At 43.2% G+C, this 16,584-nt stretch overlaps 1 non-coding gene across 1 annotated transcript; it reads left to right on the top strand.

Moving 5' to 3' along the window:
* The first annotated feature begins 212 nt into the window (after positions 1 to 212).
* On the top strand, positions 213 to 331 carry LOC145417898 (5S ribosomal RNA). The gene has a single exon (XR_013900575.1). It is a non-coding gene; the product is annotated as a 5S ribosomal RNA (ribosomal RNA).
* The last annotated feature ends 16,253 nt before the right edge of the window (positions 332 to 16,584 follow it).

The raw sequence follows: 16,584 nt of genomic DNA on the forward strand, positions 1-16,584 counted from the left end.
GAGAGAGAGAGAGAGAGAGAGAAGCCTTCGTTGCTTTCGTCAGCTGTTAAGTGTAGCCAATTTGGCTGGTTTAGTTCTAGCAGCTAGCTAAAATGTCCTATCTTTTCCTGTTGTTCAGCCACGAGCTGTTTTTTTATTCCTAACATAGTGCTGTTATAGACATAAAGTACATGGTAACTGAACACAGATATTATTGGCTTAATTTTCATTAAGCCAACGGCCATACCACGTTGAGTACACCGCTTCCCGTCCGATCAGCGAAGTTAAGCAACGTTGGGTCTGGTTAGTACTTGGATGGGTGACCGCCTGGGAACACCAGATGCCGTTGGCATCCCTACGTGTCAAGTGGGGTTGGTGGAGGATTAGTGCCCCTCCCTGTAAAACAATTAACTCTAAGCCCTTGGCCACCCTGTTTGGGATACATGGCGTCTGGCAATGAATGAATGAATGAAAATTTTCTTTTATACACTGTAGCATTTGTTATTCTTATGATTTTATCCTGCATCAAAGATATTTTAGCATTTTTCAGTCATAATCTAGCCAATTCTGTACTTTGCCTGTTTTTCATTATATTGTATAAAGATTAAAAATAGTGATACAGTACAGCAGTACTGGTATGTGTGTGTGTGTGTGTGTGTGTGTGTGTGTGTGTATATATATATATATATATATATATATATATATATATATATATATATCGTTATGCCAGGTGTTTAAGGGGCGGCATCCCGTCCCTAGAAAGGCTAAAGTGCAGCTGGGTTTCCTTTCTAGACCAGAGCTTAGAAAAATAAAGAGAGGGCCAGGGCAGAAAAACACAGGGCAACAACCTTACACATATATTGACAAATTCAACTACTGTGGAACAGGTAGACAATCTCATAGGCAAAATCAATACATAGTCTGGTATTAGTGGGTAGAGTATCGCACAGGATACTAGATGTACAGGAGTCTAAGTCTGGTTCAGGAAGGCAAAGCACTATTACACTGTCCGAGATGAGGAGGCACTTCCGTGAGGTGCACACTCTTCTGGCACTAAGTTTTAGACTGGGTATTCGGGGGGGGGAGGGGAGGTACTGACTGTACACAAGGAAGGAGGGTAGATCTAGACACTGCATTACAGGCGTTGTTACAGGGGGTGAAGTGTCACTGCCTGTACATTCACTGCTTGATATCACGGAGGCGCATTTGCTTTTACACTTACTATTTTCTATTCTTACTTGGCCTCACTGTATACTTATTTTATGTTAAACTCACTCTCGTACCTCGAGTGCCGGCCTCACTGTACACTTATATTTCACTGTCTTTAGGTCCACTTTGTTTCAGAGGGGGAAGGTGAGGTTCAGGGCTCCCAACTCTCAGCCTGGGATAGGCAGTGGCCCTTTGGAGGTCCCCTCATGTCGCAGCCATTGGACCACTCTCAGGGGCGTCGTCTCTTGGCAGGGGCGTGGGCTGTGTGTGGCGAGGGGACCCTCACTATCGGGGCTGGGGACTGGAGTCTGGCCCTCAGGACTGGGGCCGAGCAGGTGTTGTAGGCGCTCACTCAGGCGAGTGGAGGACGGGTGTCGCCTTCGTCGGGGTGGGGAGTGGGCCTGCCTGGGGGTCCGGGGGATGTCCTTGGAGGGGCATCGGCTGCTGTCTTCTGCTGAAGGGGCCGCTGTCAGGGCTGGGCTGCAGTGTCGTCCCCTGCCAGAGTCCGTCAAGTGGGTGCCCTCTTCCTCTGGACGGAGGGAGAACAACCCCGGGGACAGTACGGGGCCTTTCCACCAGTCCTCAAGAAGGTGGTCCTCCTCCTGGAGTTTGACTTGGTCTGGGTGGACAGGAGGGTGATCTGTGCTCCTGCCGGAGGGCAGAACTGAGTACAGCTCACCATCTCATGGTGGAGTCACAGGGGGCGAGAGACTTTGGAGTCTCTCCCTGGCGTGGCTACAGGCTGTTCCTGGGTTCCCTTGGACAACAGACAGAGGGGGGGCTACAGGCCATCCCTTCACTGTCGGTGTGCCTACAGGCCATTGCCGGGACCCGACTCCGTGACAGGAACACAGGTGAAGTGCGGCTACAGGCTGTCACCGAAGTCCCACGAGGAGAGTGAAGTGTAGGTGAGGAGCAGCTACAGGCTGTTTCCTCCCTACAGGCATGGCTACAGGCTGTCACCGAAGTCCCACGAGGAGAGTGAAGTGCAGGTGAGGAGCAGCTACAGGCTGTTTCCTCCCTACAGGCATGGCTACAGGCTGTCATCGAAGTCCCACGAGGAGAGTGAAGTGCAGGTGAGGAGCAGCTACAGGCTGTTTCCTCCCTACAGGCATGGCTACAGGCCATCCCCTATGTCGTGCCCTCCGAGGCAACTACAGAAGGAGAGGGGATGTACTGGTCTCTCCCCAATGCGACTACAGGCCGTTGCTGGTCTCTGTAGGGGGTGTGGGCAGCACTGGACGGAGCAGCTACAGGCTGTCCCATAACTGGCAGCCTGGCTAGAGGCCGTGGCCTTTTTGGGGGGCAGCTTCAGGCTGTCACTGGTTCCTGGCTACAGGCTGTGGCCCTTAATTCAGAGTGGCTACAGGCAGTCTCCTTTGTCTCTGAGTGGCTACAGGCTGTCTCAGGTGATGTGCGGCTACCGGCCATCGCTGGGGTGTTATTCAAAACTGTTAGGCCAGTTCCACCCCGATCCTGTCGATGGTCAGCTTCCCCAGAAGGTAGTGCACTTTGACTGAGGTGGTGGCGGCGGGCGAGTTCCGGGGAATATGGGAGCGCGGCCCAGGTGAACTTACGTCCATATTGCCCGGGGGCATTCCGCGTGCCGTCTAGTCCTCCGTGTCCTCCTCCTGGGGGTATGGTGGCGACCTAAGCTGCCACAGCTGGCATTTTATATATATATATATATATATATATATATATATATATATATATATATATATATGTATATATATATAAAATTTTCATAACATCAAAGGCCCAAAATGTGTGTGTTGGGGGGTGGAGGGAACGTGGGTTTCAGCTGAGGCATCCAGTATTTTGACAGTTCAGATATGGTAATCCTGTTTTTTATGGAGCCAGATTGTAGGTGCATGGTCAAACGTCTGCTTAGTGTGGTTGTGGTCATACCAATATATTTCATGTACGAAGTTTACAACCTTCGTGTGGGCAAGTGAATTCTTAACCCCTTAACCATGGGGCGTCACTTTCGTGATGCTCAGGAGCAAGGGATCATACCGCAGGGCATCACTTTTGTGATGCTGTGTTATTTTGAATTCGCCCAGGCTTTCAAGTGGTGGCTTGTATCATGTATCAGTACTACCAGTGTCCAGCTATACTCATTTCTGTTAACCCCTACACCGCGGGCATGTTTACCAATGTTTTGCGTGTCCCGCTGGGTTATTCGGGCTCCGACAGACTCTCAAAAAATATTTGCCAAAAATCAGTTATTAGTCCTAGAATATTAAAATTACATATGCTTATGGCACATACCTTCAGCTTTCTCCTGGAATGTTTGTTGAGCCTTCATCGGTTACCGTAGGACTTGTGGAGACCTCTGAAGTTGGGTAACAAAGTCTTCACTTTACACTTCCCGACAACCCATAATATGATTACCACAGCCAGATATAAACACTATAAACACTACTCTATGATTTTCAAGTAGTTTGGGATCCATACTCCAAGAAAAAAACACTGAAAGCAATGGAAATTACGAGCGCGTCTGATCGTCGCACTTGTGCTAGTTCGCTCTTGGTACTCTGTCATTTATTATTCATAAAACCCCTCACACTTTATATTTCTATTACTATATCACACTTATATATATCTGGAGTCTTTCTCCATAAGTTTCCTTCAGTAGTATTAGTTTATTGTCACTGAAGTCATTCAATTTTTCATTCAGTAAAATACGTAGAGAGCCACGGATTCACTTTCACTGTTATAACATAAATTATTTGTACTCATATTCTTATATTACTAATTACTTACATTACTATTTACATTTTCTATTCTATTTTCAATACTTACCCTTCTATTTTACTTACACTATGTTATTCACTGTCACTTTCAGTAAGATAAAACTATAATACACTGTTCAGTCATATGTACTGAACATCCATTGCTTTCCCTTGCTATTTACACATTATTTACACATTATTTCCAAAATATTCTCCTTTCACACTTGCACTGTTAAAACTGCTTCTGGCTGTGGTAATCGAAGAAGCAGGTAACACAGATGGGAACCTGGCACTCAGCGCACTGCCAAGAGGTGCGTTTGTGCTCGGGTGTGCGGTGGGTGGTATGTGCACACACCTGACACCTGCGAATAGCAGCCTTCCTTTTCCCTGTGGCAGGCATAAGCTCAAGTCTGTGCCAATCCATATACGCCCTCTGCTCAAGTCGGTCGGGAAGTGTTACTGGATGGCGCCTTGGAGTTGCTGCTGTCACCCTACCATATCTTTCCAGCAGCTGCTGGACACAAGTCCTGGCGAACAACCTCAGGGAGAAGGACTTGGGTGGCTTGACCTTCATCTTGTACAGGATGAAGGCGTTCAGCATCGTCATATCTATGAGATGCAGAAAAACTTTCCTGTACCACCTAGTATTCTTCCTGAGGCAGTCGATCTTACCAATCATCATGTCAGACTTGTCCACCAGCCGCATGTTGATATTGCAGTCCAACACAGCATCAGGTTTCATCACAGGTTCGCCTTTCCTACGGTCGACCTTCCCACTGTCTGTCATCTCTCCCTTATGTACAGTGGTGAGCATGTGCACGACCCTCTTGTCATGCCACCGTATTACCAGCATCTTCTCAGACTTGCGTAGGTGCACGTCTCCTCTCTGCGAGGTTCCTGCCTCTGTGAATTTGGGGAAGTGGTCACGATTACTTTTGACAGTGCCGCAGGAGCCAATGCCATGCTCAGAAAGGTATTTGGCAAGTTTCGGTGCTGTATAGTAGTTGTCTGTATACAGCACATGATTCCCACCAAAATACTTTTCTAGGAGCACTTTCACTACACAGCCTGAGAAGCCAAGGGAGGGTGTTTTATCCAGATCGACAGTGCTGGCTGAATAAATGACGAAGTCAAGGATGTACCCCGTCTTACAGTCGCACAGTACAAAGAACTTAATTCCAAAGCAATGGCGTTTGCTTGGAATGTACTGAACAAACCGAAGACGTCCTCTGAACAAAACCAAGGATTCATTAATGACAACCTTCTGAAAGGGGTGGAAGAATGACATAAACTTATCCTTCATTCTGCTCAGAATCTCCCGGATCTTCCAGAATGGGTCGATTTGGGAAGGTACATCATTGTCGGCAAAGTGCAGGTTTCCCAGGATGTTCCGGAAGCGATCTCTGGCCATGTACTTATTGAAGGTGGGTGAGGGTAGTAAGGGGTCCATGGACCAGTATTCTTCCAACTCATGCTTCTTGGAGTGTGGCATGAGAAGCATGAGGGCAAAGAACACATACAGCTCCTGCACTCCCAGCATGGACCACTGTTGTATCTTGGCTGCACCTGTACCACTTGCAGCATGTTGTGATTCATACCTGTTGGTCTCATCACATATGTGCTGCATGACTTCATCATCTAGGAAGGCCAAAAGGTAGTCCACGCACTCAGCATTTTCGTCAATAGTGAAGGCAGGCTGAACTCCTGAGGAGCTCTCATCAAATACTAAATTTTCAGGCACAAAATCTGACCCTTCCATCCACGCGAAGGCGTCCAGGATTCCCTGTCGTGGCGGTGTAGGGCAGGTGGTGGTGGTGGTGGTGGAGGTTGGTTGTGAGGCAGATTTATCTCGTTCAAGGTCACTCGCACTGACCCTGGGTTGCCGTACAGCACTAGCAGCCCTTACCCTACTACTAACAACACTACTTTTCACAGTTGTTGATTTACCTCTTCCTCTACGGCCTGCCTTCACTGTTGATCCTGGACGGATTTTTCCACGGTAGTATACAGCCTGGAGTGAAAATAAACTACTAGTACTGAAAGAAACTTATAGATAAATATTGTATAAATAAATAAGTGTAACAAAGTACTAAGAATATAAAGTGTGAGTGTGTTTATAAATAACAAATGACAGCTCTATCTCAGAATACCATTGGGGAACCACCACGGGAGGAAAGCTCGTATTTGCTCGTAACTTACATTGCTTTCACAGTGTTTTTTTTTTTGGAATATGGATTCCAAACTACTTGAAATTCATAGAATAGTGTTTGTAGTTATAATATCAGGCAGTGGTCATCATATTACGGGGTATTGGGAAGTGTAAAATGTAGACTTCGTTACCCAACTTCAGAAGTTTCCACAAATCCTACGGTTGTCGACGAAGGCTCAACAAACATCCCAGGGGAAAGCTGAAGATATGTGCCATATGCGTAGATAATTTTAATATTCTAGGACTAATAACTGATTTTTGGCAAATATTTTTAAAAAGTCAGTCGGAGCACAAATATCCTCGCGGGACGTGCAAGGAGAGCAAAAACATCCCCGCGGTGTAGGGGATAAACTACATTAGTATGTTCAAGTTTCTTGGTTTGTTGAGCTGTGTTGTTTTTCATAATCATGTTCCTAACTTTCCTGTTTTTATAGCAAATGATTAGATTGAGCTTATCTGAGGTGATAATACATGATGTGTTACATGTATTAATCTAAGGACACGTTCATCCGTTTTATAAGTGGGAGACATCCGATTATGATAATACACTTTGTGGGTAACATTGAAGGAAAGTGGTTGGACATCTGTGGGTGAGATTTGTTTAGAAATAAATTGATAAATTTCTCTGTCATCTATTTGACTGTAATAACCATTGTTAATTAAGAGCTGCTTTAATTTTGTTACTTCTGAGTGGAAGAGTTCCCACGATCAGCAGTTCGTTTGAGCAAGGTGTAAGTATGACCTGGTAACAGACAATTGGTGCCGCTGCAGACACTCACTCTCAGCTCTAAGGCATTTACCCAAGTCTGATACTTTACGATATACAGAGGTTTTATAGTTACCATTATCATCTTCTATTAATACATCCAGAAAAGGGATTTTGTTGTTTGCACCTGTCTCATAAGTAAATTTTTCTATTATGTCCCATGACAGTTTTTAGTTGTTAAAGGTAATTTTCGTCTCTAATAACCACATAGATATCATCTTTAATTCAGACTATGCATACGTACTTCCTTATTCCCAAATTCATGGAAAGAAGCCAATATCCACCCAATTCCGAAGAAAGGAAGTTCCTCTGACCCCTCTGATTACAGACCAATAGCTGTCACATCTTCTCTTGGTAAGGTATTTGAAACTTTAACTAATAAGCACATTGTTAAACATCTTGAATCCAACAACTTAATTAGTGATAGACAATATGGTTTTTGCCACGAAAGATCCACCATTGACATACTCAGTCGCCTAACTCATATCATCCATCAATAACTGATCTACCTGGAGAAACTCGTGCAGTAACTCTTGATATTACTAAAGCTTTCGACAGAGTATGGCACCGTTCCCTACTGTCCAAACTCCCTTGCTATGGACTAACGTCTTTTGTTCCTTTGATTTCTTCATATCTTAGTGACAGGAAAAAAAGAGTAAAAGGAGATGATCTATATTCCAATTTCCACTCAATTAACGCCGGCGTGCTGCAGGGGTCAGTTCTGGCGCCAACCCTATTCCTGGTTCATATTAATGATCTCTTATCAGTCACCCACAATCCCATCAATTCATATGCAGATGACTCAACACTACATAGTTCATTTACACTCAGACACCCATTTACAAAGTCTAATATCTGTACCTCACAACTCAGTACAGCCATCTCCATAAATCAAGACCTATCTACGATCAGTGAATGGGGACAAAACAACTTTGTCTCTTTTAATGCTAGTTAAGCTAAATATATACAATTTACTAATAGACAGATATTGCCAGATTCGTACATTACCTTCAGTGCCACTAATATTCCCATCTCCAAAAGTATTGAAATTCTTGGTGTCTCACTTAACAATGCCCTCATCTGGACCTCTCATGTTAGATCACTTGCTAAAACCGCCTCTAAGAAACTTGGATTATTGTACAGAGTCCGTAACTTCTTTGCTGATGAGCAGTTGGCTATATTTTATAAGTGTCATGTGCGCTCTCAGCTTGAATATTGCTCACCCTTCCGGAATGGATGTGGAGAAGTTGCATTTAAACAACTAGATAAAATTCAGAACAAAGCTGTTAGAATTGTTAACAACCCTGCCATTACAAATAAACTACCTCCCCTGCAAGGAAGAAGGAATGTTGCCTCCCTTGCATTAATTTATAGATATTTTGGGGGCAAATGCTCAGACGAAGTTGCGTCCATGGTGCCACCTCTCCATGCCTTCCCTTGTGCTACTCGGGCATCTGGTAGCGCTCATGACTGGAATGTCATTAAACCATATTGCAGAACTTCCGCCTATCAGAAATCTTTCATTCCCCGAATTGCATCTCACTGGAAATCGCTTCCCCAGAGTTGTTTCCCTCCAAATTTCAACCCACAGCTGTTTAAGTCTGCCGTAACTGTTACAGATATTTTATGAACTGAGGACATCAGTAATCTGGTGTATGGATTATTTTTTTTATTAATTTGCTTTTCCTTCCTCCGTTCTGTTATTAAAAAAGAAAAAAATAGCGACAGTAGGTGGTTGGATGCAGGTTGGTATCTTCTAACAGTTTGTTTTCTGGGTGACACATGTAAAAGTCAACTAATGTCGGGCCCAGGGGTGAACCCATGCTGACTCCATTAACCTGCTGATACAGCTTGCTGTCTTGGGCTGCGAAAGGGATCTTCGGTGGTGCATGGTGTCCTTAATGTTTCTAAGTTGTGGGCGGAGATCTAAGGTGGGTGCAGGGTTGGGTGGTTACACACATTTTCTAAAATTATCTGAATAGTTTGGTCTACTGGTATGTTAGCGAGGAGGCTTTCAACATCTAACGAAGCCAAGAGTCCGTTGGGTAGAGTGGATAATATCTATGAACTGGTCTGTGGACTTCAGAGAAAACTTCGCTGGAATGTATGGTGAGATGATTTGATTTACTTGTCTCGCTGTTGAGTACGTTGGTGTGGATACCTGGGAGATGATGGGACGGAGTGGCTGGTTGGTTTTATGGGTTTTTACATTACCGTAGACGTAGCCCAGAACAATCTGTCCAACTATGGGGGTGAGGTGTGGGAAGCCGCGGCATGAGTTTGACTGCAGTAGTAACTCAATTGATTTTCGTCTTGAGAGTTTCTGTTGGATGGCAGGAAATCTGCTTGAATTTGGTATTGTCACTGAGAATTGTATCAAGTTTGTGTTGGTAGTCTTCTTTGTTGAGAAGAACATATATGTTGGACTTATCAGCTCACCTAATGACTATATCTGTATTGATTTGAAGATCCTTGGCTGCTTGCTGAAGTTCTGGTATAAGGAGAGATCTCCACTTCGTATATCATAAAGCTATGGACTTGGGTAAATGCCTTAGAGCTGAGAGGGAGTGTCTGCAGCGGTACTAACTGTTAGTTATCAGGTGAGGGAAATATTTTCCCCCAGAGCGGTTGTGCTCTTTACCTTTTAAAATAGTCGTCCCTCGTTAAAAACAGAGGAAAACCTGGAGAGTGTTAATAAGTATTCAAGCGGTTTTATAACCCAGAGATTACGTTCTCTTCAGTAATTCTTATTATTAATAAATCAAATGCTAGTGCATTTAACCCTCGTGAACAACTACTGCATATTGTAAGTACGTGTAATTATGTTGGAAATTTCCATTGACCTCACGGCACTTGCGTGATGAGTATGAAATGCTCACTTGAAAAATGATTGAGGATTTAATACACATTTACTGTACATAGATAAAGGGAATATTTGGCTTGGCTTTAGTTTAATTTAAACTAAGATTAAATTAAGACAGATTTGCCTTGTATATATCATGAAGTAATCTAACTGTATTCAGCATTGTAATTCATTAATACTTGGCACCTCTTCTTATCCTATGAGGGAGAAGATGCTCGCCGCCATGTTCAGTCACTCTGCTACCAAAACTAGTCGAGTTAGCACGTTGTAAATACGCACCCCAAGGACGCTTGGAAACCCAGGCAACCGACCGACACATCAGGCTCGTCGTCATCTGTTGTCCGACTCTATCTAGCTAAGTAACCTTTACAATTTGGCCAAATCAATGGGGAATTAGCTAAGGATATAGAAGAAGAATAATTAGGTGAGTTGGAATATCAATTACACCTAAACCTCCTAAGAGACTTATGCAAATTTACTTAAGGTCATGTTAGACTTACACTCGTCAGACAAAGAAGTGTATAAACATTTCTGACATATTTTTGGGTGCCTCGAGTGAGGATACCGATGTGTGCCAAAGCATTGAACAATTTTAAGGTTGCTTTTCTTGGGCATAGCCTACTACCACGTTCTGTCGAAGTGGACAACGTGGAAATACTGATATACAGAGCTCCGGGTGGAAGGGCAAGTTCCTTTTCTGATGATGCGAGGCTAAATGCTGTATTAGATTGGAAGAATGACTGCACTATCCTTTTCCTGGGAGGAAATGATATTTATGATGATGTGGAAGTTAATAAAATTGTGGAAAACATTCTAGCCGTGGTAGGAGCCATTGAAGGTTCATGTAAATCCTCGGTAACCATAACTCTTCTTGAGCCAAGAAACCTAAAATATGGTTCACCAGTTTACTGTGGTATGTACAGTATAAATTAATTAGCAGGGCCGTTAATAGGAAATTGCAGAGAATTGGGAAAGGGAAGGAATTTATCCACTTTAATGCAAAGCCTTTCCAAGCAAGACTAAAAGCCGGTAGTATACATTGGAATCATCATGGCAAAGAAACAGTTCTGCAGAAATTTATAAATTACACAGAATTGAAGAAAGGACAGTTCTATGCTAGTCAAGTTATGGGTGGGCCTGTGTTATACTAAGATGTTAATAGTTCTGAGCTTAGGGAATATGGGTTATTTGGAAACTGAGTGTGGGGATTAGATATAACCCTAGAGGTTTAACAACCCAGGGAGATAGGTTTAATGCCATAAACCAAATCCCTACACTCCTCTAAATTTAAAATACTTAGATAACTGCTGAGCTGCGGAAATTAATGGTTAATCTAGTAAATTATAAATCAATCAACATGTCTTTTTCCTTGTTACAGAGATCCTCTAATAGTAAGGCAGGATGGGTAACGAGAGCCTTAGAAGATTACAGAAAATCGATAGTTGAATCACCTCTGTCCAGGGAGAAATTAAATAGTCTCCTGAATATATTAAAGGTTAGATGGACCAAGAATGAAGAAGGATATATAAATTTAGAAGCAGCCATAGTCAATGCTGATGATAGAGATCTCTTAGAGTCGGAGACTACAAGATTTGAAGGCAAAATAGAGGAATATTTAACCACAGTGAAGTTATTAGAGTCAAAATTGGCCGAGACTGCAGGGGAAATACAAGTTGTGAAACAGCGGAGTAAAGCTGTACTACCACAAATTACGCTTCCGGAGTTTGATGGGGAGCAAAATTGGAAATTCTTCTGGGATCAGTTTAGATACTTAGTTCATGATGGAACAGATCTCCCTAATGTGAGTAAACTCACATATCTGTTAGGACAGGTCAAGGGGACGCATTACAAGCTGATAGAGGAATTACCCATGGAAGAAAACAATTATGAGGTGGCATTGACTATCCTTAGACAGATTTACGAAGACAGGGAGCAGGTTATCACCCTGTTACTGAAGGCTCTAATTGAATTACCCATATATAACATGATTTTGATTTCTTGCAAAATTTTCGGATTGCGAGGAGTTGCAGTTTAACCCGTCACGTCCCGAGGTTTTCCGCACCTCCGACATCCCCCAGTCCCGAGGTATTTTCGATTTTTTTTTTTTTGGCTAAAACCTTCGCTTTTGGTGAGAAACATCGAAAATTCATAGAGAAATCGCTCACCTGAGGTTTAAAGTGCCCAATCCAGGTAGGAGTTCCTCCTTACCTGAGTAGGTTTTCTAACATGCTGGCACCAAAGAAAACGAGTTCTATGGGAGGGTAACTATTTTATCCACTCATAAACGGTATTTATTTATTTACTTGGTACGAATGTATATGTAGTATGACAGTATATTGGTTTTCAAGCAGTAATAAAGGCATTATAAGCATTGTTTCACTCACTAACTAATCACCATACCTGACCTATTTTTGCCACACTACCTAATCATTATTTCTGGCTGTTTCTTCTTCTAATGCTATGTAAACATTGTCCTCCACATTGTCATCGATTGGGGAATCACTCTGGCCCTGAATAACTTTACTAGCCAGGTCACTGGTAACAGGTCCTTTGCCAAGACAATGGCGTGAGGGGGGGAGGGGGGAGGTTATGCAGTGTAAGGCATTGTCCCTGCTTGGTATCTTGTACAGGAATAGAGGAAGGTGTCCCGTGTATACATACGAAAAATCATGTGCGAAAATTGAAAATTGTGCAAATTAGGTACCTTGCAATTGCACGACATACTGGTACGTCGCCGGGACTGGCAAATGCAAATCGTGGTGACGTACCCATACGTCGTCGGGACGGGGCGGGTTAAAGGCTTTAGGTACTTACGAAGATAGTAAAGCAGCAGATTGGGTGCTTTCTAGAGGTGTGTCCTCAAACCTTCTACCAAGAACCAAGGATGCCCTGTATGGTAGGAAACAGAAGGATAATTTATCCCGTGAGGAGAATGAGGAAGGCTTAATGCAACTCTGTAATCATTTGCAAGGAACAGTAAAGCCTGCTGAGATTAAACAGAAGGCTGAAATAAAGAAAAAAACCACTAACTAGCTGGTTGGACAACCTTAGTCTGTACCTAAGGAAGAGATAGGTACTTTCCTTAGCTCTTGAAAGGCTGAGGATAAAATATTAAAAATAATAAAGACAAGGAATACACAAGCTGATGAGAATAAGGAGGTAAAACTTTCCATGGTAAAGGACAGGAAGGTTTGTGCATTTTGTGGGGAACAACATTCCAGTGCATCTTGTCAACATTATCCTGATTATGCTTCTAGATTAGGAAAGCTTCAGGAACTGGGGTGTTGTATAATCTGTATGAATTCGGAACACTTCTGCGGACTGGAAGATTAAGCTCAATCTTTGTTTCAAATGTAAAAGGGATCATTATCATAGTGCTTTATACCCAAGGATGAAAAATGAGGTTCCTAAACCTGCAAATATCAATATGACTTTAAATGCTAAGGGGAATACTCCAGTAGTAATGCCAGTTGCAGGTCCAATAGCGGATGTGAAGGTAATGATTGAAAATAGAAACCTATTAGCATGTACTCATTTTGATACGGGTGCTCAGAAAACCTTCATTTCTGCAGACATTGTGAAGAAATCAAAGTTACCTATTATTGGCAAGGTAAATCTAGCCATTACAGGATTCTTAACTACTAAGGAAGCTCAGTCCTTTAATTTAGGTAGACCTGTAATACAATTAGGCAGATATAAATGCCGTATAACAGCATAATATGGAGACAAGTATATACTGTATGTAAAAGGACTGAAGGAAACCTTTGATCATCTACAAAGCTCAGGGATAAAGTTGACCAAACGGAATGTGGAATCAGATACTGTGGGTCCCATAAAAATGATAATTGGTTCCGATTACTGTGGAAGATTCCTACATAGGACCTTCAAGAAGAATAAGGTACAGTTTTTCAAGAGTCCAGGAGGTAACCTTATTATGGGTCAGTTGCCATTTCCAAAACAAGCTAAAGGAGAGGCCAAACTAGCAGACTCAGTCTTTGTTACCCCCACACAGTCATTGATGGCAACTAGAATAGGTGCAGAGCAGCAGAACTAGATCCTACTTAGATAAATGACTTGCTGGATGAAAATATTGAACCTGTACATAAATTGTGGGACCAAGACAGTGTAGGAATACACTCTGAGGAACCAACTCCTGAAAATAAAATAACTTTGGATTTGAATAACCTGTCAGTGGAATTTAAGGACGGACAGTATTGGGTAGGATTACCATGGAAACTAAACCATTCGGAGTTACCAACAATTTACCAAGCAGCAAAGGCTTGAGCAAAGGCTCAGTTAAATTCTCTTCTAAGAAAGTTGAGAGATCAACCTGAACATCTAACCATGTATGATAATATTGTAAAAGATCAGTTGAAGAATAAATTTATAGAAGAGGTGGAATTCCCAGTTAACCATAAGGAGGGACATTATTTACCACATCATGCTGTAAGCTAGGATTCAGTAACTACTCCCATTAGGATAGTTTTCAACTGTAGTAGTAAAGCGTCCAAGAGATCAGCTAGCTTGAACTATTGCCTATACTCTGGACCTACACTAACAGAGAAGTTAAGGAATGTATTACTAAGTTTTAGTAAGAAACCTTATGCTTAAGCTAGCATCACACCAGAGCCCACTCGCATCCCGGCCATGAAATTTGGGGTGGTCGTGGCGAGATCTTGATGGTAATTTTGGAAGCGAGATACGCGCAGACATGGTCGGTTTGCGGTCTGCTTGTTCTCGGAAGTCGTGGCCAATTATTGAGTTTGCTAAAAAAAAAAAAAGCGAGATGTGGTCGTGGTGGGATTAGGGTGCGATCGTGGTGGTCGAGAGGCGTGAAATGCAAGCGAGATAGAGTCTAGACAGTCGCCATAGCAGCGAGGTAGGATCAAGAAGTGGGGAGTCCACGACTCCAAGTCGCTGTCATCCAGCTGCTGGCTCGTGCGTATCTCGCTCATCCCCTAGTTATTTCGACCCTAACTCAATCTGGCGCGCTCGTGGGTTGACCATAGCCCATGCTAGAAGACTTCATCTCGCTCTTAAATCGACCATCCCATCCGTACCTCACTTGCAAATAGTTCTCATCTCGACCTCATCTCGACCCCAGAAAATCATATATAAATGTATGGAAAGTGCGCCACATTTCATTCATGTTGCAACAACGATGGCTGCCCAACAGGTTGCTCTTCTACAACTTGTATACGTGATTGCCCAACAGGTTATTCTTGATGCCCAAGCTGCTGTGATTTTGATGAGAAGGAGAAGAATGAGGAGACGACGCTCATGCTGGGTGTGACAAAGGCTTTCTGCTGAAAGAAGATTGCAGTATGGGCACTATGACAGACTCCTGTCAGAGCTGAGAATGGAAGACCAACAGACTCGTATGCTTGCCACGGCCCTTGCCATTCTCTCGATCAATTTTTGCAGATTCTTTAGTATTCTTTGGGAGCATAATGACATTGTGCAACAACTTGGACCATGAATGAAAACAGACTGATCCCTCTCCTGATCAGCTGGGGTTTTTAGAGCGGCTCGGAAGTGAGCTCAGGTCGAGTTGGTGTCGAAGCGTGCTGAGAAGCAGTCTGATTGGCCAAGCTGTGCAAAAGTTAGAGATGCAAACGCACTGGACGGGCTGTGCGCGAGCTGTTATCGGACCGTGCGCAGATTGCACGAGGCAGGGGTGAAGGGTCAGCTTGGTTGAGATGGTGTTGCCCCGACGTGCGGGCAACAGTCTACATGGGAGCGAGATGGTCGAGCTGGAAGCGAGTTGTGCGTGAGATGGGAGGGAAAAAATGCCATTTTCACCCCGACCAAGCCACAATCATGAAATTTTCATGGTCGGGCTGGGGTCGTGGTGGTCGTGGTCTGGTGTGATGGGGGTGTTATACGGCAGACATTAGTAAAGCTTTTCTCAGAATAGGATTGATAGAGGAGGATAGGAAATTTACAAAATTCCTTTGGCCTCAAGACCCTCGAAATGAGAATAGTCCATTGAAAACTTACTGTTTCCGATAAGTGCTCTTTGGCTCTTGTGCTAGTCCTTTCCTACTTTGCAACATTTTAAAGCATCATTTTGGAAATACCAAATGCCCAGCAATAGGGCAGGCTTTTTACATCGATAATTTGCAAGGTGTTGCTGATACAGAGTCGGAATCATTGAAGGAATGAAGTAGCCAATTCCGAATGTGGGATGGCAAATTTGCCGTTACAGAGCTGGAATACAAATTCACCCCTTTTGAGGAAGGACTCTCCAAATAATGCCATTCCCAAAACTCAAAATGTGTTGGGTCTTAACTGGGATACAAGAGCTGATGAAATAAGTTTGCCAATTAAGTTATCTGATGTCACTCTCACCAAGAGGTCCTTGTTATGTCAGGTCTCCATGTTATTTGACCCATTAGGATTGGTCAGTCCTATAGTTATTAGGGGCAAATGTTCAGTGCAGGAGGCTTAGCAAGAAGAGTTAGACTGGGGCACTGAATTGGATGAGACATATGTGGAACAATGGGAACAGATTAAAAAGGAATTTGAAACCACATCAAGCATATGTATTCCCAGGAAAATAGACAGTAATGAGAAGTTACACATATTTTGTGATGCTTTTCCAAGGGCATAAGGAGCAATAGCTTACCGCGCGACAGGAGAGGATAGTAAGATTATTGTGTCCAAAGCCAGAGTTGTGCCAATTAAAGGAAGAACCCTACCTCAAATGGAATTGGCTTCCATGGAAGTAGGAACTAAATTCGCTAAGTATATAACCACTACTCTTGATACTCAGTTTAAGGATATCTATGTATGGACTGACAGTGAGATTTGTCTTCCC

This window comes from Coenobita brevimanus, chromosome 111 (genome assembly GCF_032717465.1).
Source record: "Coenobita brevimanus isolate Jiangsu-jjx chromosome 111, ASM3271746v2, whole genome shotgun sequence".
NCBI lineage: Eukaryota > Metazoa > Arthropoda > Malacostraca > Decapoda > Coenobitidae > Coenobita > Coenobita brevimanus.